We start from the raw sequence: 13,394 nt of genomic DNA, 5'->3' as shown, positions 1-13,394 counted from the left end.
CTAAACTCTGAAGAATAAGTAAGTATGAGGTCAGAGAAGTGGAAGGAGCATTCCCAGCTGACAAAATAGCATATGCATAAGTAAATGTGGGATCTGTAAGCAACCCAGTGTGGCCAGACTGCAGATTATGGGGGAGGTAGGGAGATGACACTAAGAAGTAGATGGAAGACAGATTGTTGGAAAACATGGCCTCTTCTAAGAAAGCATGAAGACCCCTTTGGAATGCCCTCATTTTCAAGGGAGCACCTGGACTTTGAGGCCCAATAACACTTCTCCTCTAAGACATTGCCTGTGATCCCATGCCATGTGCTCTCTGATAGTCTTCCTGGTAGACCACCATGAGATGCTAGGCAAGGCTCCCTCAACTGCTTCCCCACCTCGTGGTTTTCATATCTTCTTTCCATAAGGGGTGTAGAAAACAGATAATTACAAGCCTGATGTTTCTGTCCCAGGAAAATGGAATATGGAGATTGGACGCTTGAAGGCTACAGAATATCTCACACTTCACGAACTATAGCTGATATTAAATGCTGAGCAGACGTTGAAGATGGGTTTCTCACATACATGAGAAACACGCAGACATATATATGTATACCCCTTATCACACAATCCAAGGACTTTTATTTAGTGTCGTCGACTTTATGTTGTTGTTGCTTCTTTCCCTCAACATGCTTGCAGCATGATCTGAAATCGTCGCAACATGAACGTAACCTGAAAACAGACAATGCTATCCGAGTAAAGAGACTTTCAACATGAGAAAGTCATGTGGTTTATTTTATTTGTATTTATTCCACCAAATAAGACAATCTCTTGCAATTTGCTTTAACCCTTTAGTAACGGCTGTGGAACGTCTGCAAAACCAATATAAAAATTTTTGCGTGTGCGTTTGAAAAAATATTATGTATAACATCTGTTTTCATTCATGGGTACAGTGCATTATCTCCTTATGATGCATTCTTTGTGGTATTATTTTAGAAATCTATTACCCACAGATCACCAGAAGATCTCTTGTCCTGTCATCCTTGGGTTAATGAACGCTCTCCATATGTGTAAATCTGTCAGTCCCTGCCTCCCTGGAGTGACAGCTACTAATTTACAAATAAAAGAAATCATTCTTACCTTTTTTAATCAGTGACTGTTTTACTGCAGAAATACAGGAAGGGTCATTAGCTTGAACTACAAAACATCACAGCAAAGAGCTTATCAGCAGAGAGCGATGCAATCTTCTTGCTTTTACTAAAAGGAATTTTTAAAAATCAAGAAATGCCAAGATATATTCGATTTTTGGAATAACAATTGACAAAAACAGTCCTGAATCAAATCCACTTTCAAATGTGCATTGTATGTAAAAGCATCAAAATTAATCTAGCAATAGGGGTGGCTAAGTCAGTTGAGCATCTGACTCTTGATTTTCGGCTCAGGTCATGGTCTCTGGGGTCCTGAGATGGAGCCTGCACTGGGCTCCATGCTCTGTGGGGAGTCTGCTTGAGATTCTTTCCCTATCCCTCTCCCTCTGGCCCCCCCTTTCCCGCTCATGCTAGTGCCCCCCTCAAATAAATACATCTTTAAAAAAATATAATCTAGCAACAAATTATTTTGTGTTGTGATCTTTGGAACTTCCATAACTGATGTCCTGGCTAATGTTTAACCAGAGCTTTTGTTGGTCTGCACAAGAACTTTCCTCAGCAAGATATCAAAATAGACTTGGTTTTATTCCTTAGATGGGTTCTCAAGAAACAGCAATGATGGGTATAAGATATCCGAGGTGCCACCTGATGGATGCTCGGTTCTGTGGGATGACGTCATAGGGCTTCCCCTCTCTGTTGTGTGGCCCTTTTAAATGAGCATTTATTAATGTATTATGTGACAGGCATTCTGAAAAGTCTTAAAAGAAGTTATTCTTACTCTTACTCCTTAGGACCTCTAGGTACTGAAAAAAAATGCCCAGAGAGAAGTTATTAACCGTGAAAAATATCTGAGATTTCAGCCTGTGCTTTTGAGACACTTCAGGTCGGAATGCTCCCTCCTGAAATGGGCAGGTTAGGGATGGGCAGAGGGCAGCTCGAAACTCTCAGAGATTTCAGAAAGAAGCAGAAATCAGATCAAGCACATAGCAGAGCACAAAACTGGAAATGTGGGTTTTGGGTTAAATGTAAAAAGAATACACTTGTCAGTGTTCCAGGAAAGTTATTTCTGAATGGTTAGTTTATTCAGTATTACTCAGCGGAAGCTGAAGTGCATAAAAATAGAATAAACAATCAAATGAAAGATTGTTTTTCTTTAATAAGTTAGCAACCTTTCAATTTTAAGATGATCTTATTCAGACGTATTTTGTATTATGAAGACTTATTAGCACCAAAGGGAATGATTTATGGTGTATTAAGTACTATTATATTCATTGAAATTGGGGAATAATCATAGTTTCTGCAAAACAGAATTTTTTCTAGATCAAGAAAAAAAATCTGCTTCTTTGTCTTTAGTATTTTTTCCAGGTTTAAAAATATCTTTTTGGGGGGAGGGGTGGTAGGAGAAATTAAAATCACGTGCTATTAGATCTCATTTTTGCTCAGGAAGAAATTCGCTTTCTTGTCTTCATTAAGTTACATGTAAAAGGAAATGCCTGATCGTTGAGGAGTCTCTCTATAGAATATGCAAGGTTGAGAAGGTGACTGTGATGCTAGTTGCAAAATATCTTTATTAAGCTGGTGAAACCCGGAACTTCCTTTATGATAGGACTGTGGAGGAAAGGGGTGGAGTCTTGCTTATTATACCTCATTAGGGCTTCAATCCTCTTTTTCTTCTGTCTTACATATCATTTTGCAATTTTCCTTGGAATTGTTGACTTTACAATATTTTGGTAACCTCAAAGTTGATAGAAGGAATGAGAGATGAGATACGTGCTTGTGAATCGTTGAGTGATCTGGGGTTACTTCATCGAAGAACATTTACTCTTTTAAAGGATGGGAAAACACGAGAGCTAAGGGCACTGAGTAGACTGCACGGTGAGGACCCTAGCCACAAACATCCTTCTCTGTATAAGTAGTAAAAGGGGAAGAGAGTTTTCTGGAAGAAGGATTAAATGTCCCATGTGACCCAAGGGGGGATGAATGAATGTGAAGGGAAGACAAGTTTAAGCTAGAATAAAAGAGTCACTTGCCACCGTGGACATCTGAGCAGCAATGCCAAGAGATATTTTTAAGGTACTGATCTTACCACCCCTGGAGGTGTGCAAGAGGAAGCTCTGTAACTCTTAGCCCTGCCGTTTCTAAAGAGGACTCAAACCTTGAAGGGGTTACTAACTTGGATGGCTCTTCAGGTTTCTTCTGAAGCTGCCCAAAGTCATGATTCGAAGTCTGCCGTCCTGAGCTTCTTGCCTTCCTAAGTTTCTGCTCTACTCTCCAGGGTAGCAGACAAATTCATGTTCCTGGTCATCCCAGCTTCTCGCTGGATCATGACGTTGGGATGCACTGAAGGGCGTTTCTTGCTCCTTAGCTGCCCTCCCCTCCTGAAAGCTGAGCAACCGAGCATCTCGCTGACATTTACATATGACGGATGTGGAGAAAGTGCATGGCCCCCGAAGGGCTTCCCCAGGCCCAGGCCAGCGCCAGTATTGATAGCGTGTGGATTGGGATGGACTGGAGCGGTGCGCTGCTCGCCTCAGAGTCTCCGGGAGCCTGGTCTCTGCTGCAGCCTTGTCTTTGCGACTGTGCCTGTGCCCGTGGATGTGGGCGTATACTGACCCAGGTGAAGCCCTTCATATTCTTTCTCCTGGGGACTGTCACTAGAAGGGGAGATTCACCGTGTACTGTCTCTGAATTCCCTGCAGCCAAACTGGTTCCTGCCCTTCAGAGATACGATTTTTATCTCTTTCTTCTGATCTCTGTTCACTTCCATAATTATCCCATAAGTTCCTTTATTTTTCAGTATCTCTAGAGTCCTTTTCTGGGACTTATGACCCAGAGCACCTTCCGTTGCATAATGGTTTTAAGTTTGTATACACAAAAGAAAATATGGGGCACCATCCAGACCTTCCGTTACTTCGAGAAAGCCCCAGAATAAGATTTCAAACCATCAGAGCTCAGGTTGTCATGACAAAGGAGTAGGTAAGTGTTGTTCTGCTCACCCAGAAAAATGATGTCATAGTGAAACCACGGATGTGTGAGGCAGAAACCTGGCCTCAGGCAGCGCTCACACCGGCTAGGCAGCTGTGTGGGCTTCAGCGAGCTCTCAGCATCCTGAGTCCAGCTACCTCTCTTCTAAAGTAAGGATCATGGACCAGATGATTCCAAAAGCCCCTTCTAGTTGCTTAAATATTTAGTCCAGACAACTGAGGCACAGAGGGGTCAACCGCCTGGCCCAAGAACACAGAGCAAAGAGCAGAGCCTAAGGACGTGGACCCACATACAATCTGATCTTAACACCGAAGCTCTTTTAGAGACTTTTACAACAAAGAGCATTTATACCCTTGTGATCTTTCCCAGGGTGGGGAGAAGCTGATGTGCCCCCAAATCACAAAGCTGTCAAATCAGTAAATCCCCCTATGGACTGTGGTTGACATCTTCTGCTTTTTGAGGGGTCTTGTCTATTTCTCCTAAGTCCCTAGTAGAGCAAATTTAATATTCCCAGATTCTCTCTGGCCCTACGCTGGCCATGTGATTTGTGGTTACCCAGCGTCTCCTGTAGTGCTGTGACGGTGAATGCAGCGCATTGTGGAAAACAGAGTGAGCACAGGCATGTTCCGTGAGCAACACTAAATCCCAACGTCATACTTTGTCACAGCTCCATTTCATTTTATGTTGTTTTTGAGCCAGAAAATGATTTCCTACATACATTTCCCACATCTCCAGCTATTGTCTGCCGCGGGTTGTTGTTTTAAAGAGAAAAACAGCCCCCTTCCACTGGGATTCCTGGCTGATGTAGCCAAGCAGCTAGCTCGGCTCCCTTCCATCGTGGCTCGGAAGTGACATCAGTCCGCAGGAGGGACCGCTCCTGTCCCTGCGCTGCAACAGTATCTGGATGAACTGGAGAAAGTAAAGGGAAAACCTGCTTCATCAGCCCTGCCCCACCCCGACTTAGTGCTACCCCCACGGGAAAGCGACCTAACCTGGCTGAGACAGCATCTTTGGCTATAAAATGGGACTATGAGGGGTGCCTGGGTGGCTCAGTCAGTTAAGCGTCTGCCTTCAGTTCAGGTCATGATCCCAGGGTCTTGGGATTGAGCCCTGCATGGGGCTCCCTGCTCGGCCTCTGCTCCTCCCCTCTGCTCCTGCTCTCTCTTACACTCTCTCTCACTCTCTAAATAAATAAGTAAATGAAATCTTGAAAACAATAAAAAAAAAAGGGAATATGAATACTCAGGATCGTCACGGGGACAAGAAACCATGTGTCACCAGCTCAGTGGCTCACATAGAACATGCCAGCATCCACCAGTCCGGATGCTGCAGAGCACTTCGGAGTGTTTGCCACACCGATTTGACATTCAACGTTTTTCTGATGAGTTTGAAAACATGACAAAGATACTGAGTGGAGGGAATCCAAAAGAATAAGTGACAGTGGAGAATTTCTTACTCTGGTCCAAGAAAATACACTTTCTGTAGAAGTGGTGCAAGGTGAGAAGAGTCATCGTGCCTTTTGAGTCTGGTGGGCTCCGGGAGCAGCTGAGAATAAGGGACTAGATGGCGCGTAGGACAAAGTCACTGGAAACCTGAGAAACTCAGTGCGGCTTCTGCCACCTTGCCAAGGGCTAACAATCGAGCAGCTAATCCCACTGAGGGAGTGCAGAATTCAAGTTGAAGCTGGGAGGGCAGGCAGAATCCTGTGTGTGTGTGGGGGGGGGTGTGTCTCAGAGCAGGGGCGGACAGGGATCCCCCAGTAAGGACATCAGGGCAGGCAGGATGAATCTCTGTCACTGTGGCCTCACATAAGCAAGGAAGCTCGGGAAAGTTCCCTTGTCCAGGAAATACACGGCAGAGAAGAGGAATCCGACCATGCACCCTACCGGCTGTCTCAGGGGCATGGTACCCACTGGCGAGCAAACCCACAGAGCCTTGAACAGAGGCAGAACCTAAGTGAGCAAACTCAAGACTCATGTTTGGGGTAGTTGGTTTTTGTTTTGTTTTTGTTTTTGTTTGTTTTCTTGCTATTGTTTCTGTTTTCCTTTAGGGCAGATTAAGTCTTACACTTCAAAACGTTCCTGGAGATACAGGGGAATACTCACATATTTACACTCTATTTTTCCATTGCAGGAAAAAAAGAAAAAGAAAAACCAGAAAGAAAATAAAATCAAACTGTGCAGTTTGTATATTAAGAACGTCCGGACATTCAGATCTCGCCAAATGTCTGTCCGTTCCTCAACTCTACCACTCACCCACCCAGTGGGCTTGGGAAAATGACACCCCTGAATCTTCTTCCTTGTCTGTTAGAAACAAGTACAAAAAAATAAAATAAAATAAAATAAAATAAATAAAATAAAATAAAATAAAATAAAATAAAAAAATCATCTCATTTGGAAAGCCAAAAAAAAAAAAAAAGAAAGAAATTCAATTAAAATGATTTCTTTAGAATGACAGACTATTTTAAGGCTTTCAATTTCAATGACAGGAATCTGAAATTAAAATATTTGGAGTAAAGGTGTAAACAGTTTTATGATACATATATGCATCCACTCTAATTACAACTGACCAACCACAAAGCTCTCCCTTTTTTCGCATGCTCTTATTTCCTGTTGAAATCAGCTTTGAAAGAGGGTCTGTAATTGCAAACAAGTTGTGCAGAATAAACAAGCCATTATTGTAATGAGAAAAAAAAAAAGAAACAAATACAAATGATACATGAAAAATTCTCTTAGCTCATTCCAGTTTTCTCTGTGGTTTCCTCTACCATTCTGCACTCTCTTCTCTCCTGGGGTCAATGTGTGCCCTTGAAGAATCAAAGCACACAAATAATAAACTTTCAGTGAATTTTGATACTTCAAAGGTGAATGAGGCTCATCAAATGGACCTTATGACCATCTGGATGACGTAATATTAACACAAGTCCCGACTGCTTCTCTATTGATCTCCCCGAAGGGAAGTTTCCTTTAATTCAGGAACACTTGGACTCTATCTGGGGTGAAGGGAAGGCAAACACAATGTTGTGATATCCTTGAGAAAATGTCACTAAAATGGGCCAGCTTTTCTATTTCAGAGCTGTGCTCATCTGAAAACATTAAAGGCTAAAAATAAGTACACGGTGTTCTCTTAGCTCCTCAAGCCAAGCCGGTATGTCTTTGAGAAGGCTTTGGACAGTGACAATCGACTTGCAGACCTAGTAGCCCTTTGTGACTTGCCCGGGAATAACCGTGGGCATTTCTGGAACGCTCTGCATCACTCCTCCGCATCTCTGTTCCAACAGGGCAGCGGCTATTTGGACAAGACTAATCTCTTGGGGGTGGGGAGGGGTTAGTGGGGATAGGGGCAGGATTTAACGAATCCAGCTTTTACGCACACCGAACACCGAGTCCACATGGCTGGGAATATTCTCTAAGCTTGGACTCCAGCTCTAAACACTGGATTTCCACATTTAACATGGAAAACAAGCAAATGTCAACGTCAACGCAGTTTCTGATGCTTAGTTTTTTCCCTTGTCTCTATACAGTATTAAGGTGTCCTCCACGAGCCCCTAAGCTGGATAGATTCAGGAACGCAAGTACCGCAGAGGTGCCTAGCAGAGAGCACAGTGGCTCTGGAGGGAGGCAAGCTGGGTGCGGATTTCCAGTTTTGCCCCTAAGGAGCTGTAGAAAGGATGCTACAATTCCCTTGTCCTCTCCCAGTCACTCCCCCGTCGATACAAAGTAGCAATCAGGGAGACCTGTACATTTTCTGCGAGGCTTGGCGATATGGAACCGAAACCCCCCGAACAGTGCATGCTGCGATGTCTGTCCTACGTGAGTGCCATGCGATTATTATTACTGATGCCGCTACTGTGATCACTTACTTGGCTTCATTCAATGTGCCGGTTCTGGGGTCACACCATCATCTGTAGCCTGATGGCCCCTCCGAATGTTTGAGTACTACCCCTTGTTCCTAAACTTGGAGTCTCCAGACCTGAGCCAGTGTGATGGCTTAGAGCTTTATGTAAGTTTTCCCTGCTCACTAGAAAGTGCCTTGCTCGGGGCCCAGCCCAGACCCCTGTGTGTTAGAATTATTTGTGCATCTGCCTTCTCTAGCCGGTGAGCTCCTTGAGGACAGGGAGCAGGTCTGACTCATGTCGCGTTCCTCCGGTCTTGTACGGGTGAGGCATGGGAGGCGTTCTCAGTTCTGTGTGCCGAATTCTTCAGCACGCATGTTCATGCCGGCCCCCTCCTCCGTGGCTCTGTGGCTGGATCGGGCTCTGCGGCCCTCCCTGTACCTCATCCCAGAGGGGAGTGGGGTTCCAGGCGGCGCCCCCCCCGCTCCACCCCTGGCTTGCTGCTTCTCGAGGAGACTTTCTTCCCCGAGGTCAGTTAACCGTGCAGGCACGTATTGCTAATGGGAACACAATGAAACTTGACCTGAAGAAGCTTGCAGTGATTATCACAGTCATAATAATTTTTATTCCAAAGAACTTGGGAAGGAAGGAGGGAAGAGATTAAGGAAGGAGTCTGAATAAGAAGGCCAGGAGACAAAGAGGAAGGAAGAAATTAAGGCAGGAAATTCTTCTAAGAATCAGCTTTGTGATGAGCCCTTGGCCAGACGCTTGCAGAATCCCGAGGGATATTCTTTTCATTTGTGTTTTAATATCGAGAAGATGACGACTCTGGATAAATCACTCCCTGAATCCTATATGTAATAAGAGCTAGATTCACCATTGGCATTTGTTAAACTAGATCTCAAACTTCCAAAAAGTGTATGAGAAAACTATATAAAAAAACGGTCATCAACTGAACCCAAAGTCATCCAAACCCTGTATTGCTAAGCCCACTCGCACTTCAGCGAATGGAGTTCCACACTTGCAAAAGCCTCCACTAAATTTTCTGAGGGATGATATTAAAGGTGACTCCCAGAATTGGTTGCAAGACCAAGTAAAAGTGATAAGCAAAGGCACTTTCCCAAGGAAGGCTCTGATTTTAGACAACTGCCCAAGGTTCTGTTTCCCCCCCTCCCCCATTCTTTTGACATCTTAAGAATTCTCTGCCTCCAGGAGGGCATCACCTGCTCGCTCCTTACAGAAGTTACTGAGAGCTCCCCCTTACTCTGCATGTAGGGGCACAGGGTTTGCATTTTTAAATGACAGCTGAAATCCATAGGAACACACATCTTTTCACATTTGTATTTTTTTTTAAATGACGGCTGCCTCAACGGCAAACAAAATGTTATGAAATGAGTATAAATCAAGAATCACTGTGATCCTTTAATTACAAAACTTGCCAAGGTTCCACTGTTTTATGCAGGCTGGTCACTGGTTTTGAAGCAACAACTAATCTCTGATTGTAAGCAGAATGCAAAAATCCAGTAGTTTCCGCTAGATATGGCAATAATCAGAGGGTCAATAATTTGTGCATGAATGACCCCCACCATTCAGGTTCCTCGTCTCCCGTGTGGAGTCATCTGCTCTGGTCAGTCTCCCTTGTTCTTGTCAGACAATAATTCAGTGTAACTGCTTTAGTTCAGAAAGTATTTGCCAGGAAAACACTTCAGGTCATTTTATCTTGCAATCGTCCCTTCTCTGAAAGATCACCAGAACTCTAAATCACCAGAGAATATGGAGAAGACAAGATCTGTGCACAGCGATGAGCCCATAAAAATTGGAAATTTGGATCTGGTAAGCTGGTAAATATTTATGACCTGGCTCTCTGAAAAAAAAATACATCTGATTTTGCTGATATAAAGTATAGAGAGTACACAACTTATAAATAATAATAAAACATAAAAGTAAATATAAAATATATGAATTCCATGTAGGTGACTGCTTCTCACAGAATGCTTCTGTTGGCTTTTGCCAAACTCTTGTATCCATAGACAAAATATGGTTTTGCCTGACAGACAAGCATAGTTCCAACACGCATGTGGGTTTATACTTTATCTTAACAAGTAAATCAAAGCGAGACAGCAGAGTAGTATATCTGACCTTCACTCGCCAGTCGATGATGTCAGCCACTTCTTTGCCGAACGGGATAATCGTTTTCAAATGCCGGGTGAACATACCCGTAACACACACCATGTTTAGTTGCGTGTTTTAAAACAAGCATCACACTCAGTTACGATCAACCTGCATTAACATTTTCTCCATAATCTGCTTAAGTCTGGATAATCAACAAAACAGTACATGAAAACTTGTATTACAGTATTTGCCAAATTCCATGGTGTAAGCTGACACCCCAGGGCTGATTTCAATCAATCAAGGTGACATCCCCTGGGGCTGGGAAGAGCTTCTCCGTAGCATACCATTCTAGACGATCTCCAACATAGAGTTACAACAGGTGTAAACAGCGTCAAAAGCATAGATAAGTGTAGTAAAGTAGGAAGTTGATGAATTTTGAGTATTTATTACCCTAGTTTTTAAATATAATTTTACGGTAAGTTCATACAATTTAACATTTAAAGATTATTGCTTAACAATCAACTCGCAAACTTCCCGAACGTTTAATAATTGGCTCTTCCAGATGATGTAAGCCAGCTCTGGTGCATCGCTGAATTGGAGGCTGGTACCTGAGTGCGTTTCAGAGCACTGATTTCAAACTCGACCCTGTTTTCTGTCTTGTTTCTGTTTCATTCTAAGCAAGCATCCTGTCACAGAGCTGAAGGGTACTCCACTCCTCACCCCCACCTTGCTAGGAACAGTGGGTTACTTGAAACTGGCGAACGCACAAATGCAGATACGATGCAAATACAAAACTCAAGGTTTTGCAGATGGGATCAGAGTAGTGAATATGAATAGTGAACAGTTCATTCAAGCAAACACTTGATGCATACATTCCTTGTTCAATTTCCAAACTACTGCATCAGACGGTATGAGCAAATCAGATTCTGGGAAGAAACTCCATTAGGGTCAATGAGTTGAAGGTATGAAAAGGTTTGGTTCTTTTCTTTGTTTTTAATTTTTCCCACTGGTATGTTTTATTTTACATATTAATTTTTCATAGATTTATTTATATTAGAGAGAGAGAGAGAGAAAGTGCAAATGTGTGTGCACGGGTGCAAAAGAGAGTCGGGGGAGGGGCAGAAGGAGAGACTCTTTCCCTGCTGAGTGTGGAGCCTGACCTGGGGCTGGATCTCAGGACCCATGAGATCATGACTTGACCCAAAACACTGAACTGACTAAGCCACCCAGGTGCCCCTCCCATTGGTATATTTTAAAATTGTCTCTAAAGATACATACTTTATATTTTTGTGTAGAGAAATAAAGAATATATTTTACTTAAGTATTTGGTTTTTAAATCCCATGGAGATTCAGACTTCATAATTAATCAAATGAACGAGGAAGACACTAAAATTTGAAGAGCAGGTGAGAAGTACTAGACATTTCATTGAATTTAATCCAGCACGGATCTTATAAATTTGATTCATTTTTAAAAACCTCTTCCTAGTCGGGGTGCCTGGGTGGCTCAGTCGGTGAAGCGTTTGCCTTTGTCTCAGGTCATGATCTCAGAGTCCTGGGATCAAGCCCCACATGGGGCTCCCTGCTCAGCAGTGAGTCTGCTTCTCCCTCTGCCTCTCCCCCCCACCAGCTGTGCTTTCTCTCTCTCTCTCTGTGTGTCAAATAAATAAATAAAATCTTTTAAGAAACAAAACAAAAACAACAAACAAAAACCTCTTCCTGGGGGAGTGATGAGGTTATTGAAAGAAACAGATACTTAAAAAAACACACTAACCTCCAATATGCTGTTCAAGGTATGTGTCCAAACCAAGAAGTTCCTCTTTACTTTTTTCTTTAAAAAACAAACCCATGCTACATATATTTAAAAGATAAAAGGAATATTATGAAAACCTTTATTGAAATAAATTTAACAAATTGGATGAAATGAACAATTTCTTTAAAAAAAAAAAACCCTACAAATTACCAAAAGTACTTAAGAAGAAATGGATAACTTGAATAGCCCTGCTATTAGAGAAATTAATTTATAGTGAAAAACAGTCCCACAAAATTCTCTCCAGCTCCATATAGTTTCCCAACTGAATTCTACCAAACTTTTAAGGAGAAACTACAGTAATTCTTCCAAAATGCATTCCAGAAAATTGCAGAAAAGAGAATAATTTCCAACTCATTCTAAGAGGCTGACATTACTCTGATATCAAAACCAGGGAAAGACTTGCAAAGGAAGACTAAGACAGACCAATACCTCTTATAAACATTGGTGCAAAATTCTTTTTTTAAAAAAATTTTATTTATTTATTTGAAAGAGAGAGAGAGCTCGTGAGCATGAGCAGGGGGAGGGGCAGAGGGAGAAGCAGACTCTCCACTGAGTGCCCAGCCTGATGCAGGGCTCGATCCCAGGACCCCAAGGTCATGATCTGAGCCAAAGTCAGACACTTAACCGACTGAGCCACCCAGGCGACCTAGTATTGGCGCAAAATTCTTAACAACATTTTTACCTAATGGAATATAGCACATTTGGCATATACCGTGAATTCCAGGTGGGTTTCACATACGAAAATCAATGTAACTCACTGTCTTAGTCCGTTTGGGCACCTATAACAAAAACACCACTGACTGGATGCCTTAAGCAACAAGACTTTCACACAGTTCTGGAGTCTGGGATGTCTAAGGTCAAGGTGCCAGCAGGTCCAGTGTCTGGTGAGAGCCCTCTTCCTGGTTTCCAGATCTTATCTCCTCAATAATGTATCCTCAACCTCATATCCTCACCTTTCCTGGCTATATCCTCACATAGTGGAAAGTACAGAGAGAGGAAGCAAGCTCTCTGAGGTTTCTTCTAGAAGGGTGCTAATGCCACGTGGGGTGGGCCCACCCTCACGACCTCATCACCTCCAAAGGCCCCACCCAACAGCATCGCATTGGGCAGTAAGATTTCAACATACGGACTTTGGGGCATTCACTTATTAATGGACTAAAAAAAAGTCATATGTCAATAGATGCAGAAGTGTTTGACAAAACCCAACATCCATTCCTGAGCAAAACAATAAATTTGTCAAAATAAATAAGTAAATAAGGCCTTATGCAAATTCGCCCTCCAAGCAAGTCTTCTTCACTTACAGAAAATAAATTTTACCTCCTGCTCCTGAATTTCTCCAGCGTCAGTTATTTCTACTTCTCACTCCTCACTTGTATGTCAAGTTGTGGGTTACATAAATAATCTGTTATTTTACTTGGCAAAATGCATTGCTGGAGATTTAGGAACTTAGTCTCTGCCCCAAAGCATGACTGCACTTGAGTTAGTCACCGTACCCCTCCCAGCCTATGTCTTCATTTGTGAGACA

Source organism: Ursus maritimus, unplaced genomic scaffold (assembly GCF_017311325.1).
Source record: "Ursus maritimus isolate PB19 unplaced genomic scaffold, ASM1731132v1 scaffold_6, whole genome shotgun sequence".
Taxonomy (NCBI): Eukaryota; Metazoa; Chordata; class Mammalia; order Carnivora; family Ursidae; genus Ursus; species Ursus maritimus.
The sequence above is the reverse complement of the archived record's forward strand: the minus strand, read 5'-3'. Positions refer to the sequence as shown.